Here is a 15,769-nt window from a genome sequence, read left to right on the forward strand (position 1 = left end):
TGATGATTTCACACAAGCTATCTAATCTCCCACTCTCTCTTCAGTGTGCTTATGAGTATCCAGGACTATTGGAAGACGAGCTGTTCAAAAGCAAGTGTTCAGTGGGGGTTGGAAGTTAGGATCTGACTCCACCTCGGAGTAAGCAAAGTTTGGTTCTAGTTGCAGACCCTCCAGAGCCCAAGCTCAGACCACAGCCTAGTCTCCAGGGCCGGCAGGCATTCGCTCAGAGTTTACTTAATTGACTTGTTTGCTTGAAACACCTATGATCATGCGGTGAGGACTCTCACACAAGCGCTCTCGATCGCGTAGGAGGCATGAGAGGTTGGACTTAAATTAAAAAAAAAAAAAATGAAACCCTTATTTTACCTGAAGGCTTGTATTCAACTCTCAAAACCTACTTTCTTGTATGCTGAGTAATGGTCACCCTGGTTTCCGTTCTTTCTTGTCTATAATTTAAAAAAAAAAACAAAAAACAGTGGGGACATTGTGTAGTCGTGGCCGAGTGGTTAAGGCGATGGACTAGAAATCCATTGGGGTTTCCCCGCGCAGGTTCGAATCCTGCCGACTACGGCAGTCACTTTTTCCAAGTGAAAGTAGTTGGGAATTGCTCCGCCGAGAGAAAATTGAAACGAAACCACAGCTTTGCGAGATCTTGACTAAACTTATTGTGTTCTTTGCCCAGGCCCAAACTCCACGGCTATGGGGAACGGAAGTTATTATTATTTCATTACTTTTTATTAAAATTAAAGGTGTCTTAATAAGTAGAGCCCTAATCATTTTCCCGCCAGCGGAGCCTCCGCACAGTTCTCCGGAGCACCTTGAGTTTCCCTGCCCTCCAAACCCCCTGGAAGCCTATATTTTCAAGACAACTCTTTGTAGTTTTCCTTCCGCAATGGAAAGGAGCCCTGTTTCCTAGCCCAGTCTTCGGTCAGTTAGCAGGGAAATTCCGGGGAATCAATGGTTCAACTGCTTTGCTCTCCTGGATTCGCTGTTTGCAAATCTAGTACAACAAATCGTCAATGAAACCGACGCCATCACTGTCAAAAGAGCAGGCTGTCCTCCCTGGCCTGCAGTTTCAGCTCCGGGGCGGAGGTGGGTGGAGCGAGAGGGCTGAGAGAAGGGCTGGAGCGACACTTGGTTGGTCGCGGACGAGTCCGAGGGAGTTCAGGCTCAAATTTGCCAAAGGTAATCTATAGTAGAACACAAAATCTGTCGGCTAAAAGAACACGAACACTAGTATTTACATTTATTAGGTATCTTTAAGAAGCGAAAATTAACTTCCTCCTCGTTAGTATAGTGGTAAGTATCCCCGCCTGTCACGCGGGAGACCGGGGTTCGATTCCCCGACGGGGAGATAGTGTTGTTTTGTATCTCGTCACGTATTTTAGAATTCCCAACAATCGTGTTGTCACTGCTTAGAATCGAATATTATACACCTTCTTTCTTTAGCATGAAAGCTGCAGAACTCACTCTGGTTAGCGATCTTGAGCAGGTGACCTCAGATTCTGCGGAAGTTGCTGCGGCTTCTTCTGAATTCTGGAGTGTGTTCGGCGATGGCCACTACAGGGCTCTGGGACTGGGAACTGAAATACACGGGGACCCTTCTGCCAGTTCTTCCCAACTACAGCACCCTCCCCCGTTTCCGTCACTTCTAGTCCCGGCTGCTCTAATCAGAAAACATTTCAGCCCATCAAAGCTACTTTAAGGCCCAGAGGGAAATCTAGGTTTAAGTGACACAGGACTGAGAATGCTCATCGAGAGTTAATGAGATTATGGTTGTCTGGCACCTGCCTTCTATTTAAATGCAGAAAGAACTACTGAGGCCAAATGCCAAGATCAAAAATCCCATGTTCAAGACCTCCGTCCTCCTAGACATCAAACTCTGGAATGATGATACCGACCTGGCACAACTGGGGGCCATGTGTGCTCCATCCAGCTGAACTGGCTAGCCTAGGCAACTCGAAATTGGTGCCCTTAGATGCATATAAAAGGTGTGGAGGAAGATGACAGACATGCGGGAAGAGGAGATTCCCAATTTCCAGGGGCATGTGAGGAGTGTCAACATTGCTGCTTTCAACAAGATCCGAAGCTCCAAGTAATGTGTTTGTGACTGTACATCAGACTTTACGAATTAAAGCTTTCTGAAGGGGGGCGGGGAACTCAGGAATGGATAAATAAACTGATGGAACAGAAGAATGCATCCTAAACAGACCGACTTATATAGTCACTTGATTTAAAACAAAGGCCACCCTGCAGTGCACTAGGGAGAGACCGTTCTTTTCAATAAATTGAAATTCAATAAATTGGTGGCTCAATTGGATATTATGGAAATAAATGAATCACGACGTACACAAAACTCTGATGAAATGTATATTTAAACATGAAATAATGCTTCTGAAAGATAACTTAGGATAATATCTTCATGACTTTGGACTATGCAAGAATTTGTAAAACAGAGCACAAAGAACAGTCACCACAAAAGATATATTTATATATTAGACTTCAGCATTGGAAACTACTGTCCACCAGTAAGCAAGTACAAGGCAAATCTTAGAGAAGGTATTTGTATTACATATGCCTAACAGAAGACTGTGTCTAGAATATAGATTCAGATATAGATGCATTGTTATGACTTTGTTAAATTAACAGTTGTTAAGTAGAGCACAGGATGCCAGATGGTGAGTCAGTCAAGTTTCAACAACAGACTACAGAGAAATTGAAATAGAGAAGTTTATTATTCACAGGTCCTGGAGGAAGTAGTACACTGCATACTTCAAGGGGCCACATGGGGGAGGTCAAGGCAGAGTATAGACAAAACAGAGCAATAGGACCTGGGGCACATGTTTTTATTAGGGTCCATGGGTGGAGTTCTTTGGGGTTCCCAGACTAAGGCGGGATTGATCAATTCAAACCAAAAGAGAGAGTAAGTTCTTTTGGTAAATTCCAAAGGGGTCTAATCTAAGGGGTACACAAGGGAATGGTCCTGCGCAGGGATGACAGTTGATCACAAGGGCTGTTGGGGAGGTAATATCAGTACCTTACATTTGTTTGAGACTCTGTAGGCCGCTATCTAGGGCATACACTTGCATGACGAGGCTAGTATCAGCTCAAGGTCCCTGCACACCACTTGGCCAAACAAATTGGATGCTAAGGCAGTAATACCATGGAATAACTTAGCTAAACTCTTGACATGTATAAACACAGATAGACGTGAATAAGAAAAACAAATATGGAAAGGATAGACAATCCATTAGAAAAATGGGCAAAAGAGTTCTACAGGTCTTTCACAAAAGATATATCAAAATAACCAATAAACATACAAAAGGGTGATCTTCATTCATCCTCAGAAAAAGTGAAAAGTAAAACAATTAGATTCCACTATTCTATTTGTTAGAGTTTACCAGAGAAACAAAACCAATAGGATGTGTGAAGGAGATTTATTCTGAGGAATTGGCTCATGTGATTCTGGAGGCTGGCAAGTCCAAAATCTGCAGAGTGAGCAGCAAGCCAGTGACCCAGGAAGAGTTGATGCTGCAGTTCAAGTCTGAAGGCTGACTGTTGGCAGATTTCCCTCTTACAAGGGAGACCAGTCTTTAATTTTATTTTTGCAATTGGATGAGGCCCACCCATATTATGGAGGACGATCTGCTTTACTCAGAATCCACTAATTTAAATGTTACTCTCATCCAAAAACACCCTCAGAGAAACATCACAGAAGCATGGATTAATGGTTGACCACATATCTGGGCACTGTGGTCCAGCAGGTTGACACATAAAATTAACCATCACAAATATTTACCTACTAGAAGGGTTAAAATAAAATAGTAGAAGACAGATAATACCAAGCATTATCAACGATGTGGAGCAACTGGACTCTCTCATACATGGGAATATAAATTGGTTCAATCACTTGCAAAATTGTTTTGGCATTACATACTAAAGCTTGAGCATACACAATGACTGCAATCGTGACTCTGCAATTTCGTCCATAAGTGTCTCCACCCAGCAAAAATCCTTGTTTGTATTCACTGAAAAACATATATAAGAATATTCATGGCAACACTATTTATAATAGCCAAAATTGGAAACAATCCAAGTGACTTTGTGGAGGAGGTGGATTTTAGAAATGCCTTGACATCTGGGGCTGATTTTGAAGAGTGGAGATGGTGCAAAGATGCCTGTCAGAACAAGGGGCTTCTGTGACCGAGGAAGCTCAGAATAAGAGTGTCTGGAAGGGGTGAGGACATTCCTGTATTTGGTACCCTGCTGGCTTCTCTTCTGTTCCATCCCGTCCATCTCCTAGCCTTCCTCCTTCTCGTTCTCTCCCTCACTACCCCCTCCTGTTTCTCCTTCCTTTTGTTTTTCCACATATTCTCTGCTCCTACCTGGACCTTTTCTTTCCACTTTCTTCTGCATGGGAATCAAAGTACTGAGTTTCTGAATTCATATTTTGTTTCCTGAATGAACTGTAAAGCCCAGATAAATGTTCACAACCATGTTTAAGTAAGTCGACAAAAAACCAAACAACACAATCAAAAAATGGGCAGAAGATCTAAACAGACGTTTCTCCAAAGAAGACATACAGATGGCCAAAAAGCATATGAGAAGATGCTCGACATCACTAATTATCAGAGAAATGCAAATCAAAACTACAGTGAGGTGTCACCTCACTCCAGTCAGAATGGCCTTCATCAAAATGTCTACAAACAATAAATGCTGGAGAGGGTGTGGAGTAAAAGGAACCCTCCTACACTGTTGGTGGGAATGTAAATTGGTACAGCCACTATGGAGAACAGTATGGAGGTTCCTTAAAAAACTAAAAGTAGAACTACCATATGATCCAACAATCCCACTACTGGGCATATATCAGAGGAAACCATAATCCGAAAGGAAACATGCACCCCAATGTTCATTGCAGCACTGTTTGCCATAGCCAAGACATGGAAGTAACCTAAGTGTCCATCAACAGAGGAATGGATAAAGAAGATGTGGTACATATATACAATGGAATATTACTCAGCCATAACAAAGAATGAAATAATACCATTTGCAACAACATAGATGGACCTAGAGATCATCATACTAAGTGAAGGAAGTCAGACAGAGAAAGACAAATATCAAATGATATCACTTATATGTGGAATCTAAAAAAAGGTACAAGTGAACTTATTTAATCTATAGAAACAGAGTCATGGATGTAGAAAAAAACTTATGGTTACCGGGGGAAAGGAGGGGAGCGATACATTGGGAGATTGGGATTGACATATACACACTACTATATATAAAATAGATACCAATAAGGACCTACTATTTAGCACAAGGAACTCTACTCAATACTCTGTTAACCACTATGGGAAAAGAATCTTAAAAAGGGTGGATATAGGTATATGTATGTATAACTGATTCACTTTGCTGTACAGCAGAAAGTAACACAACACTGTAAATCAACTATACTCAAATAAAATTTTTTTAAGTCGATGGTTCAAATACCATTTTATTGTGCAGTGTTGGGCGAGTCAATTCTCAGTTTCTTCATGTTTAAAATGGTGCTAATATTATCTACCTGATAGGGTTCTATTGGTGATTAAGTGAGATAATCCATGTAATGCCAATTCAATGCCTGGGGCATAGTAAGGCTTCAAAAATTGTAGCTGTTAGAATATATACTGTTTTTTATAAATCTTGAGTTCCCTAGAACAGATAGTAGCAGTGAAAGCACCTCCACCCTAGGAGAGGAAGGAATCTGACTTGGAGGCTGAGTGAATCCAAGTTGGCATGACCTGTAAATAAGGAAAAAGGAACGGCCTTCCTCGATTCAGGATTTGATATCATGCTGACACCGTAGTAGACTTACTCCTCCATCTCAAACTGTCAGTGTTTCAGGAGGACAGGTTATTTGATCCAAGGGAAATAGGTGACGAATGACACAGGGTGAAGGAGACTACAGAACAGTTTCGGTTGATAGTGGCGGGAAACTATACAAAGGAGCCTTCGTCAGGTGCGGATAAAACCGTAGTCGGCAGGATTTGAACCTGCGCGGGGAAACCCCAATGGATTTCAAGTCCATCGCCTTAACCACTCGGCCACGACTACCTGCTGAAGGCTGCTTCTTGTTAACAGTGTTGAAGGTATAGAGAGCAGCGTGCTATTTAATCGCTGTGAATCAAAACATAGTGAGAGCTATTTTGGTACATAACTATTAGGTCTGGTAACAAAGAATTTCCTATGTCCATTCAGGGCTTCTCACGCTTGGATGAAATAAGTCATCCACGGCAAACTGAAATTCAGCGGAGGAAGATGGAACTCAAAGAATCATTCTGAGACAAAGGGATTCGAATTCTCTATGCCCTAGAACTGAGTGTCGCCCTAGTAGCCTCAGACCTGCAAGTGCCAATGGAACTGCAAACGGGCTGGAAGAAATCTGGGGAAATCCGAAATCGTGGGGCCAGTCGCGTTTACTTTTCAGCGTTAAACACTAAAACAGAAATATCTTCAATGGCTTTCAACTGCTTTTACCTTTCCCTGCCTTAAAAGGACTACTTGAAACCGGACTTGAGCCGGGTGCGGGGTGAGAGGGGTGGGGAGGGTCCAGGAACTGAAGGAAAAGATGCTGGGAAGATCTCCAACCCCTCAGGAAAAGTTCACTCCTTTTCGCCTTCCCCAGAGAGGAAAGCCCATAGCCCAGGAGCCTTACGAGGGAGAAGCAGCCTGAGGACATTCTCTATCTCTCTTAACACACAAGGTCGTGAATGCCAGACTAAATCTAGCTGTAGTAATAGGATTGTTTCTGGGTTTAGAGACTTGATTCAGTGAAACACTGTAGAAGTGGATTCTTTTTTCCTTTTTTTTTTTTTAAATGGGGAATTTAGGGCTATAGCTCTGAGTTCTGAGAATTGAAGTACTTTGCCAAAAACACCGTCAAGTAGATTCAGACAGACTTTCAGTTACAAACGGGAGAATGCCTTTCATGGCTGAGGCCCTCAAACTCTTTCATACGTAGAGCTCTCCCATATCTGTTGTCATTTACGACAGGCAAAGTGACAGTTGTTCCTGTAGTGGGTTGAGTTGTGTCACCCAATAAGATATGTTGAAATCCTAATTCGAGATACCTGTGAATATGACTTTATTTGAAAGTAGTCCTTGCCAGTGCAATCAAGTTAAGACGAGGTCATACTGGATTAGGGTGGGCCCTGAATCCAATGACAGCGTCCTTATAAGGAGAGGGAGATTTGAGACATACAGAAAAACAGGCACACAGAGACAGGAGATTGTGTGAAAGGGAGGCAGAGAGTGGAATGATGCAGCTGCAAACCAAGGAGCTACAAGGGTTTCCAGCAACCACCAGAAGCCAGGAGAGAGCCATGAAACAGAGTCTCCTGCAGACCCTCTGGAACCAAACTTGCAGACACCTTGAGTTTGGATTTCTGGCCTCTGGAACTGTGAAAGAATAAATTACTGCTGTTTTAAGCCACCCACTTTGTGGTAATTTGTTAAGACAGCCCTAGGAAGCTAACACTGTTCCCCTCTCCTTATGCTTGGAACAAGATCCTTCTTGCCACGTTAGCACTTCTTAATTCCACCAGCAAGGCTCATGCAAATAGCTACTTCCTTTCATATGGTAAACTCATTTTGAACAAAACTTTCCTAGGGAGGTAATCCAAACTAAAAGAAATCATTTATGTGCAGAGATATTTATGATACTTTTAGTTATAACAATAAAATAATTAAACATTTTCAATAATGGGGAGGGGGATGATTATATAACTTGGAGTATATATATATATACCTGGAAGAATATTACCAAGCCATTGAAAATAATATTCTGTAAGAAGTTTTGAATAGCTCAGGGGAGAAGCACAAGATATAATGTTAAATGAAAAGAGTAGGATAAAAAATATATGTGCTATATGACCTCAATTATGTAAAATTTGGGTGGTGGGAGAAAATAAACCAAAGTGTTGCTAGTGTAGTTTCTGGGTTGTGTGATTGAGGGTTATTATTTTTTTCTCTTTGTTTTTCTATGATGTGAAGCAGACATCATTACTCAAGTTTTAAAAGTGAGGAAGCAGAAATAGTGATTTTATTGCTGGGACAAGAAAAACGTAGTCTCTAGATACAAGACTTTTGTATTACTCCGTAATCAAACATTGAGCTCAAGTGGTCATTTTCCAAAGGGACTACTGTTTGCTATAGTGGTGAAACCCAGGACTTTATCTTTGCTTTCTTATGATGCTTGTAAGTTAACAATAAATGTAATTAAAAGAGGTGTAATCTCACAGTGATGAAAAGAGCAGGAGAGCAAATAACAGATGGTAAGAAGCATTGTTTGCTTTCCAAATTGCAATAGCATGAGGCAGTTGAGATTTATTCCTTACTCGTGTAAGAGTCCATTGTAGATTTTTGAGTCAGAAAAGAAAAGGGAAGACATTTTTGCCCTTGTGCTGATTCAGGGACCCAACTTCTTCCACCTTAAGGATCTGCTATCTCCTAAGCCTTGTGAAAGTCCATGCTTCTTAAAAGTCTAAAGGGAAACATGTTACTTTTGCATTCATAATCCATTTATTATTACTAATCACACAGTCACACTGAGATGTAAGTTGTCTTGGTAGATACAGATGCTGACTGGGTAGCTTATTCCCATAGACAACTCTGTACTGTGGAAGATGGAACATGAATTTAGGTGAATACTACAATTACCAACAACATTTTGGGAGGTAGAAAGGCGTCGGATAAATAGTAATTGAATTCATAGAGTGACTAAAGCTGAAACCTTACTGTCTGCAAGGTGGAAAGCTAAAAATTATAAAGTTATTAACACCTGTAAAGGATATTACAGATCCTTGGAAAGGCTAATAGGAATTGAAAAAAAAAAAACCATGTAACCTTAGGCTTATTACTCTGGATTGCCCCTCTCTCACAGAGGTCAAAGACAAGACTTTCATTTTAGGGCAAAAATGCTCCAAGATGCTCTTGACTTACAGAGATTAAGCACAGCTGAAGGTGGAGGTGAAGAGCCATACTGAATACTGGGGGATTGAATGAAAGTCTCTCTGGGAGACCCGCAGCTCCTTTTCTGTATTTGTTTCAGAAAGCATGGAAAGCTAACTTTACATAACCTCTGATCCTAAACACTTAGAAGATTAAAGGATTAGTCTCTGAGAAAACTGTCATGGAAAAACTGAACCACAGATATGAACATATCAGGTAACCTGATTGCGGTGGTCTATCATATACAATCATTCTAGAATGGGTACATCTATTGGTATATAGGCTTATAGTACCAATTAGGTTTTTGGGTCTACTTCTTAAATAAGACTGGACTGCTAAGGGTCACCAGAAATCTGAGGAAAGATACGCACTGAAGGAAAAAAATGGAAGAAAGAGAACATGATGGAAATAGAGACCAGTAAGTAACAGAAAGAAAAAAAAAGTATTATTAATTTTTTCAGAACTAAAAGAACATTTTGCACCTATGGGACAATAATAGTTGCTATTATTTTTGAAAGAGCATCAAGAGAACAAGAACTCTTGAAAATTTTTAAAAACTGTGATGATAGGAAAAAATTTAATAGAAGGGTTGGACGATAAATTTGGAAATGTTTTCCCATAAAAAGGAAGAGAAAAGAAAGATGGAAAATGAGAGGACAGAAGATAAGAAAATTAAAAGGTCATTCTAGGAAGTCCAACAACATCTGATTAAAAGAGTTCCAGGAAAAGACAACAGAGAAAATAAAGGGGTGACAATTATTTATAAAGGCAAAAAAATCCCCAAACCTAAAACATCCACCTATTTATTGCTCCACACAATGAATGAAAAAGACCAGGAATATACCGGAGCGTCTATTTAAGAATGGCATTTAACTTCATCACCACAATGATACCTAAAAGACAAAGGAGTCATGCTCACCAAATTCTAAGATAAAATGATTTCCACTCTAGAAATCTCTAGCTGACCAAACTAAATCATTTATGAAGTTAGAATAAATACCTTTTCAGAAATGCATTATATTTGGTGGTGGGAGGGGATAACCTGGAAGCAGAAACCTCCTGAGGACTTAAATCTGGGTGTCTCTAATGCAGGGAAATCGGAACCCGGGGGTGGGCGTTGGGGGGAATCACATTCTGGCAGCAGGCCTGTCTGGTAGGGTCTGGAGTCATGGAGGAGACACAACTGCTGTTGCCAGGTGATGTTACATGAGGCAGAGAAGCAGTTACGGTGCGGCCTCTACAAGCTGGAAGTATTTCCTTCCACATACCAGACATCTTTATGCAACACAGGTTGTCTTGGCTGAATGCCGATTTGTCTCCAGGGTTCTTGCTCAGAAGGTTCAAATCCGCACAGCTACGATTTTTTACTCTTAGTAAAGACGTTTGCTCTTCTCCTCAACCCTTCGGGTTGGCAATCTGGAGGCTTCCGTCTCCTGCCGTTTCCCTACCCTGCTGCGGAGGCAACGAACCGTCCTGGACAAGTCACGTCCCCTGCTTGACCTCAGGAAAAATTTCCTGCTGAGGAGTTTGGGAGAGTCTCATATTTGCTGCCCTTAAAAGAGGCAGGTCACAGCTTTCTCAGCTAGAACCAAGTTACAAAACCCTGCTTTGAAAACATTCACGCTTTTTTTTATCGTGCTTTACCCTTCGGTCTCCACGAGGTGGAAGCTTTCCGAGAAGCAGAAGCCATCTCTTAGCATCCCGCTTTCTCCCCACTGGGCAACGCCCCACAGGGCCAGGACTGGTTGGCACACCACTTCAGATGAAGTCATCCACAGTTTATATGTCACGAAATTAAACTTCCAAGAGCGTTCCTTGCGTTCGAAGAAGAGAACTCGGGACACAGACTCGGGAGGCAGCGAGCCCCGCCGTTGCTCCAGCAACGCAAGCGGGGAGCGCGGCTCGGCGGATGCCGTGTTGGAGCCGCCGGCCTCTGCGTCTGGGCAGCCTGGCTGACTGCGGCCCAGCGGACAGCCGCCCCGCGAGCTGCAGAAAAGGCAGAGGGGCGCTAAAAAGCAAGGACCTACCGTATCTATCCCTAGAAACCGATTTGCTCTTGGGTTTTGCACTAGGAGTCCTGTGCACGCAAGAAAAGGGACGTGTGCTGTGGAGGCAGATAGAGAAAACAAGGATGAGAAGTTCGGCTTTTCAGAGGGCTTCTTGATTGCAGAACTGAAGCTATATCGTATCAGGGAGGAGCGCTATCACAGCCGGTTGCTGCGGGGTTCCATGGTGTAATGGTTAGCACTCTGGACTCTGAATCCAGCGATCCGAGTTCAAATCTCGGTGGAACCTAAGTGCTTTTACTTTCTAATTAGTTAAATGTATTTACTTATCTTTCCAGTTTTCCTTTTAGGGATGGTTGGCTGGGAGTCCGCGGTTCACATTTCACCTTTTCTTTATAGACTTTAATATACGTGAATAAATGAATATTTATCGTGGTATAATTCATAATTTTAGAGTTTTTCTTCCTTGTGAAAGTTTAAAATGGCCAAGTATACATTCTGCTTTTAAATTATCTTAACCAGATGGGAAGAATTTTCAAATAGAACTTTAAAGACTCAAAGCCAAAACAGAAAATAGCTTTCAAAGTTGTTTTAAAATATTCTAGAAGTAAAGAATTAAGATACAATCACATCCTTATTATTCCTCATTATATTCTAATGAAAATATTTATAAACGTTTGCTGGGAATAAAAGTGTATGATGTCCTTTCTACTGTTATTAGCTAAAGAACGCTTTCATTATATTAATTTCCTTATATTAATTAATTCAATTTTTGTTAATTATTAATATTACATAAAATATAGATAAAATTAACAGTTTTCTCAAATTATTAATTATTGAAGCCCTTGAATATTCATTCACACTTTAACTGATTCATAGTATTTCAGCATGTAAAGCACATTAAGGATATTTTCACTCTATGCTTAATAGCTGGAATTTTTATTCTCATTGCGTCTATTTTTTTTAACTGAATTTTCAATTACCAACAGATGTTATTGAGCAATTTGGAAAAGCAAATTGCTAAAATAAAGGGGGAAAACCACCTGTCGACACCTTTTCTTTCTTTGCTATGTTATTGTGGTTGCTAATACTTCAGCCTAACTGATACTGCATTTTATGAAGACATCAACTGCCTGATTGTAATTTGAAATCTTAACTCCTCAGGAGTTTGTGAAAAGGCCATATTTTCATTTCTACCAATGATACAATTTGTGCAAAGCCCTGCGTGGATGCTATTATCAGAGACTGCTTCCTGGTAGATGTATATCCCTGGGGCCTCAAACCCTTTGTTATAGGTACACGTTTTGTCACCTTCCCTGAGTGCATTTACTTATAAAGCCATGGAAATTTGATGGGTACAGTGAACCTCAGCTGGCACCAGTTCCTAATAAGGATGTCCACAACACTATTTTTAAACATAGGACTCCATAATAAAACATCTACTAATTCACCTCCAAAACTTGAACTCAAAAAATGGAGAAACAACCTAACAAAGTCAACAATTGCTGTAGGCAGCGGGGTCCTCAGGGAGCCACTTCCTGCTTCTATTAGCACAGTGGAATCAGCATGGTAGGTCAGGAAAAGGAGACACTCTGGAACTGAATTCTTACTCTGTGAATGTCTAACTGTAATTTTTGAAATATATAACCGCTCTGTACCTCAGTCTCTTTATATGTAAAAGAAGGTAAGGCATTCTTTACTATGTTTTACCATAGTAAGTACCTTACTTAAGGAAGACACTCCACAAATATTAAAGCTCTCTCTCCCCCTTTTCTTTTCTCTCCTCCTCCCCCTCCTCCTCCTCCTCCTTCGAACAAAGGAAAGAGAAAGAAAGAAAGAAAGAAAGAAAGAAAGAAAGAAAGAAAGAAAGAAAGAAAGAAAGAAAGAAAGAAAAAGAAAGAAAGAAAAGGACAGAATGGGGGAAAGGGGACATTTTGGTCTCTTTGGATAAATTCAAGTACAATGATGCTTCCTTCCTAAAAATATTTTTCTTCCCAGCAGAAGCAGCCCATCCTCTATCCCCAAACACTAGCCTATCCTTGCTTTAAAAACAGGTAAAGATCTCACCTGAAGCAGTTACCTTGCATGAGGATATTGATTTTTCTCAAGACCCACCTCTACCACTCCTCTCTGCCTACAGGACTCAGGGAATCAGTATATATTGCTATTTTACATACTGAAAGAATTACAAGATCATGCTAATTCATATCAAAAGAAACCAGAGTAATGTGTGTGGGAGTGCTAGGTCAGGAAAAAAGAAACACAGTGTAGAATTCGATCAAATTTATTGATATGGGTACACTTAATGGAGACTCTGAAGTTAGTGTGTTAGCTAGAATAGCTGGGAGTTATTATAACAGTGTGCTTGGTAGGTTGCCTGCAACCTGAAATCAGTGGAACTACAGTAAATAAAGAAGCCAAGACTTCTTCGGTATAAGGTAGAGAAAGATATCCAATATCCTAAAAGATGCAGGGAACTTGTAATGGATTTGTCACATGTGACACCCTCTCATCCTCCCTCTATTATCTCCCTAGAGGGCTCAAAGGACACTTTCCTCACAAAACCCCCTGAGAAACAGATGGGTGGAGGGAGTGCCAGGGCCCTTGGGAAGCTCTCTAGTACCTGTCCTCTGTAGAAAGGTTTGATGGTAGTACATGCATCCCTAATTTTTTAAAAATTTATTTACCTTTTTGATCCCCTTCCTCCATTTCTCCCACTTCCCCTGGCCCTGTCCTCACCTCTGACAACCACTCATCTGTTCTCTGTATCTATAAGCTTGTTATTTTTTTTTTTTTTTTAGATTGGTATTTGTCTTTCCTTTCTGGCTTATTTCACTTAGCATCATGCCCTCAAGGTCCATCCATGTTGTCATAGATGGCAAGGTCTTATTCTTTTTTATGGCTGAATAATATTTCATTATATATGTGTGTGTATGTGTGTATATATACATATATATATATACTATAACCTCTTTAATTCCTTCATCCGTCGATGGACACAGGTTGTTTTTATACCTTGTGTTGTAAACAGTGCTTCAATGAACATGGGGGTGCAGATATAATTTTCAAGTTAGTGTTTTCATTTCTTCAGATAAATATCCAGAAGTGAAATTGCTGGATCATATGGTAGTTGTATTTTTAATTTTTTGTGTAACTTCCATACAGTTTGCATAGTGGCTGCACCAACTTACATTCCCATCAACAGTGCACAAGAGGTCCCTTTTCTCCCCATCCTTGCCAACACTTGTTATTTCTTGTTTTCTCGATAATAGCCATCCTAACAGGTGTGAGATGATAGCTCATTGTGGTTTTGATTTGCATTCGTCTGATGACTAATGACATCGAGCATCTTTTCATGTACCTGTTGGCCATATGTACGTCTTCTTTGGAAGACAAAGATCTATTCAGACCTTCTACCCATTTTAAAATTGGATTGTTTTCTTGCCTTTCAGTTGTATGAGTTCTTTATATATTTTGGATATTAATCCCATATCAGATATATGATTTGCACATATTTCTCCCATTCCAATGGTTTTATGGTTTTAGATTCTTCATTCAAGTCTTTAATTCATTTCAATTTTGACATAGGTATTGGTGATGATTTTTTGGATTTAACACCACAAGTAAAAGCAACAAAGGCAAAAATAAGCAAGTGGGAGTATCAAATTAAAAAGCTGCTGCACATCAAAGGAGACAAAGATAAACAAAATCAAAAGCCTTAGCCTCCTTCCGTCAGGGCATCCGAATAAGGAGTCATTCCAGTCTGAGGAGGAGGCATTACTTGCCACAACTGCATATTTGTCTAAATGATGCCAAAGAGTAAGAAACTTTGCTTAATACAAGTACATTTTCCGATAGAAAATGTGACACTTTGAAGAGAGCCAAAGTTCTCTACAGCTACTTCCATGAAAGGACTCCCTTGTCAAGTAGTCGTGGCCGAGTGGTTAAGGCGATGGACTAGAAATCCATTGGGGTTTCCCCGCGCAGGTTCGAATCCTGCCGACTACGGCACCTTTCCCTATTGAGGCATAGCCAGTTGGGGAAGAATGCTGTTGCCTTACAGAGAGAAACTGGATTGTTCTCCAACCTGGCTCTTTATGGTTGTCGCTGAAAGGCTCCACGATTGCGTCCCAAACAGCGTGGGGTCTTTCTATAACCATTATTATTTTTAAGTAATTACTACTATTATTTTAAAGTAATTTTCCTTAGAAGAGCCAAGGCTTTGGTGATGCCTTGCTGCTTCCTGCAATCAAAACACTCCTTACTAGGCAGCGTTTTCTAAAGAAAAAACTTGGCAGAAACGTTTTCCCCTTATTGGGGCTCTTCTGCAGTCATGTACGTCCTTGTTCACGTACAAAAGGAAACTCCACGAAATCTTGGATCAAATACAAGTGAAACCCAAGACTCATAGCTATGGTTGCGAATCTAAACTGGGTATTAATAGGCAAACCACTACATAACTAAAGATACCAATTAAGCCATTTTTTGGGTAACCCAACAAAAAGCTTGACGACATTATGCCAGACTGACTTGTCCTGGGGTCCAGGACAGTGGTAAAGAGAGAGGGACTTAAAATGAGGTGAAGTTTTGACTCATTCTGGGCACAGAATTCAGATGCAAAATCCCATTGTATGATTAACATGTTTGGGTTAATGTATTAAAGTGTTAAAGGAATGTTAACCACAGCTGAGCGCCTTTCTAGGAATTCCTAGGAAAATTTATCACTACCCTGACAGTTTAATGGAACTTGTCCTCACCTCTCTTGTGGAGATTGG

General features: G+C 40.7%; 5 non-coding genes across 5 annotated transcripts; 4 read left to right on the forward strand and 1 right to left on the reverse strand.

Annotated features, from left to right (window-relative positions):
• The first annotated feature begins 488 nt into the window (after positions 1 to 488).
• TRNAS-AGA (transfer RNA serine (anticodon AGA)) lies at positions 489 to 570 on the forward strand. The gene has a single exon. It is a non-coding gene; the product is annotated as a tRNA-Ser (tRNA).
• A 712-nt stretch (positions 571 to 1,282) lies between these two features.
• TRNAD-GUC (transfer RNA aspartic acid (anticodon GUC)) lies at positions 1,283 to 1,354 on the forward strand. The gene has a single exon. It is a non-coding gene; the product is annotated as a tRNA-Asp (tRNA).
• A 4,657-nt stretch (positions 1,355 to 6,011) lies between these two features.
• TRNAS-UGA (transfer RNA serine (anticodon UGA)) lies at positions 6,012 to 6,093 on the reverse strand. Its single transcript has one exon. It is a non-coding gene; the product is annotated as a tRNA-Ser (tRNA).
• Positions 6,094 to 11,211: 5,118 nt separating this feature from the next.
• Positions 11,212 to 11,283, forward strand: TRNAQ-CUG (transfer RNA glutamine (anticodon CUG)). Its single transcript has one exon. It is a non-coding gene; the product is annotated as a tRNA-Gln (tRNA).
• Positions 11,284 to 14,920: 3,637 nt separating this feature from the next.
• Positions 14,921 to 15,002, forward strand: TRNAS-AGA (transfer RNA serine (anticodon AGA)). Its single transcript has one exon. It is a non-coding gene; the product is annotated as a tRNA-Ser (tRNA).
• Positions 15,003 to 15,769: the final 767 nt, after the last annotated feature.

Source organism: Delphinus delphis, chromosome 10, assembly GCF_949987515.2.
Source record: "Delphinus delphis chromosome 10, mDelDel1.2, whole genome shotgun sequence".
Lineage (NCBI taxonomy): Eukaryota > Metazoa > Chordata > Mammalia > Artiodactyla > Delphinidae > Delphinus > Delphinus delphis.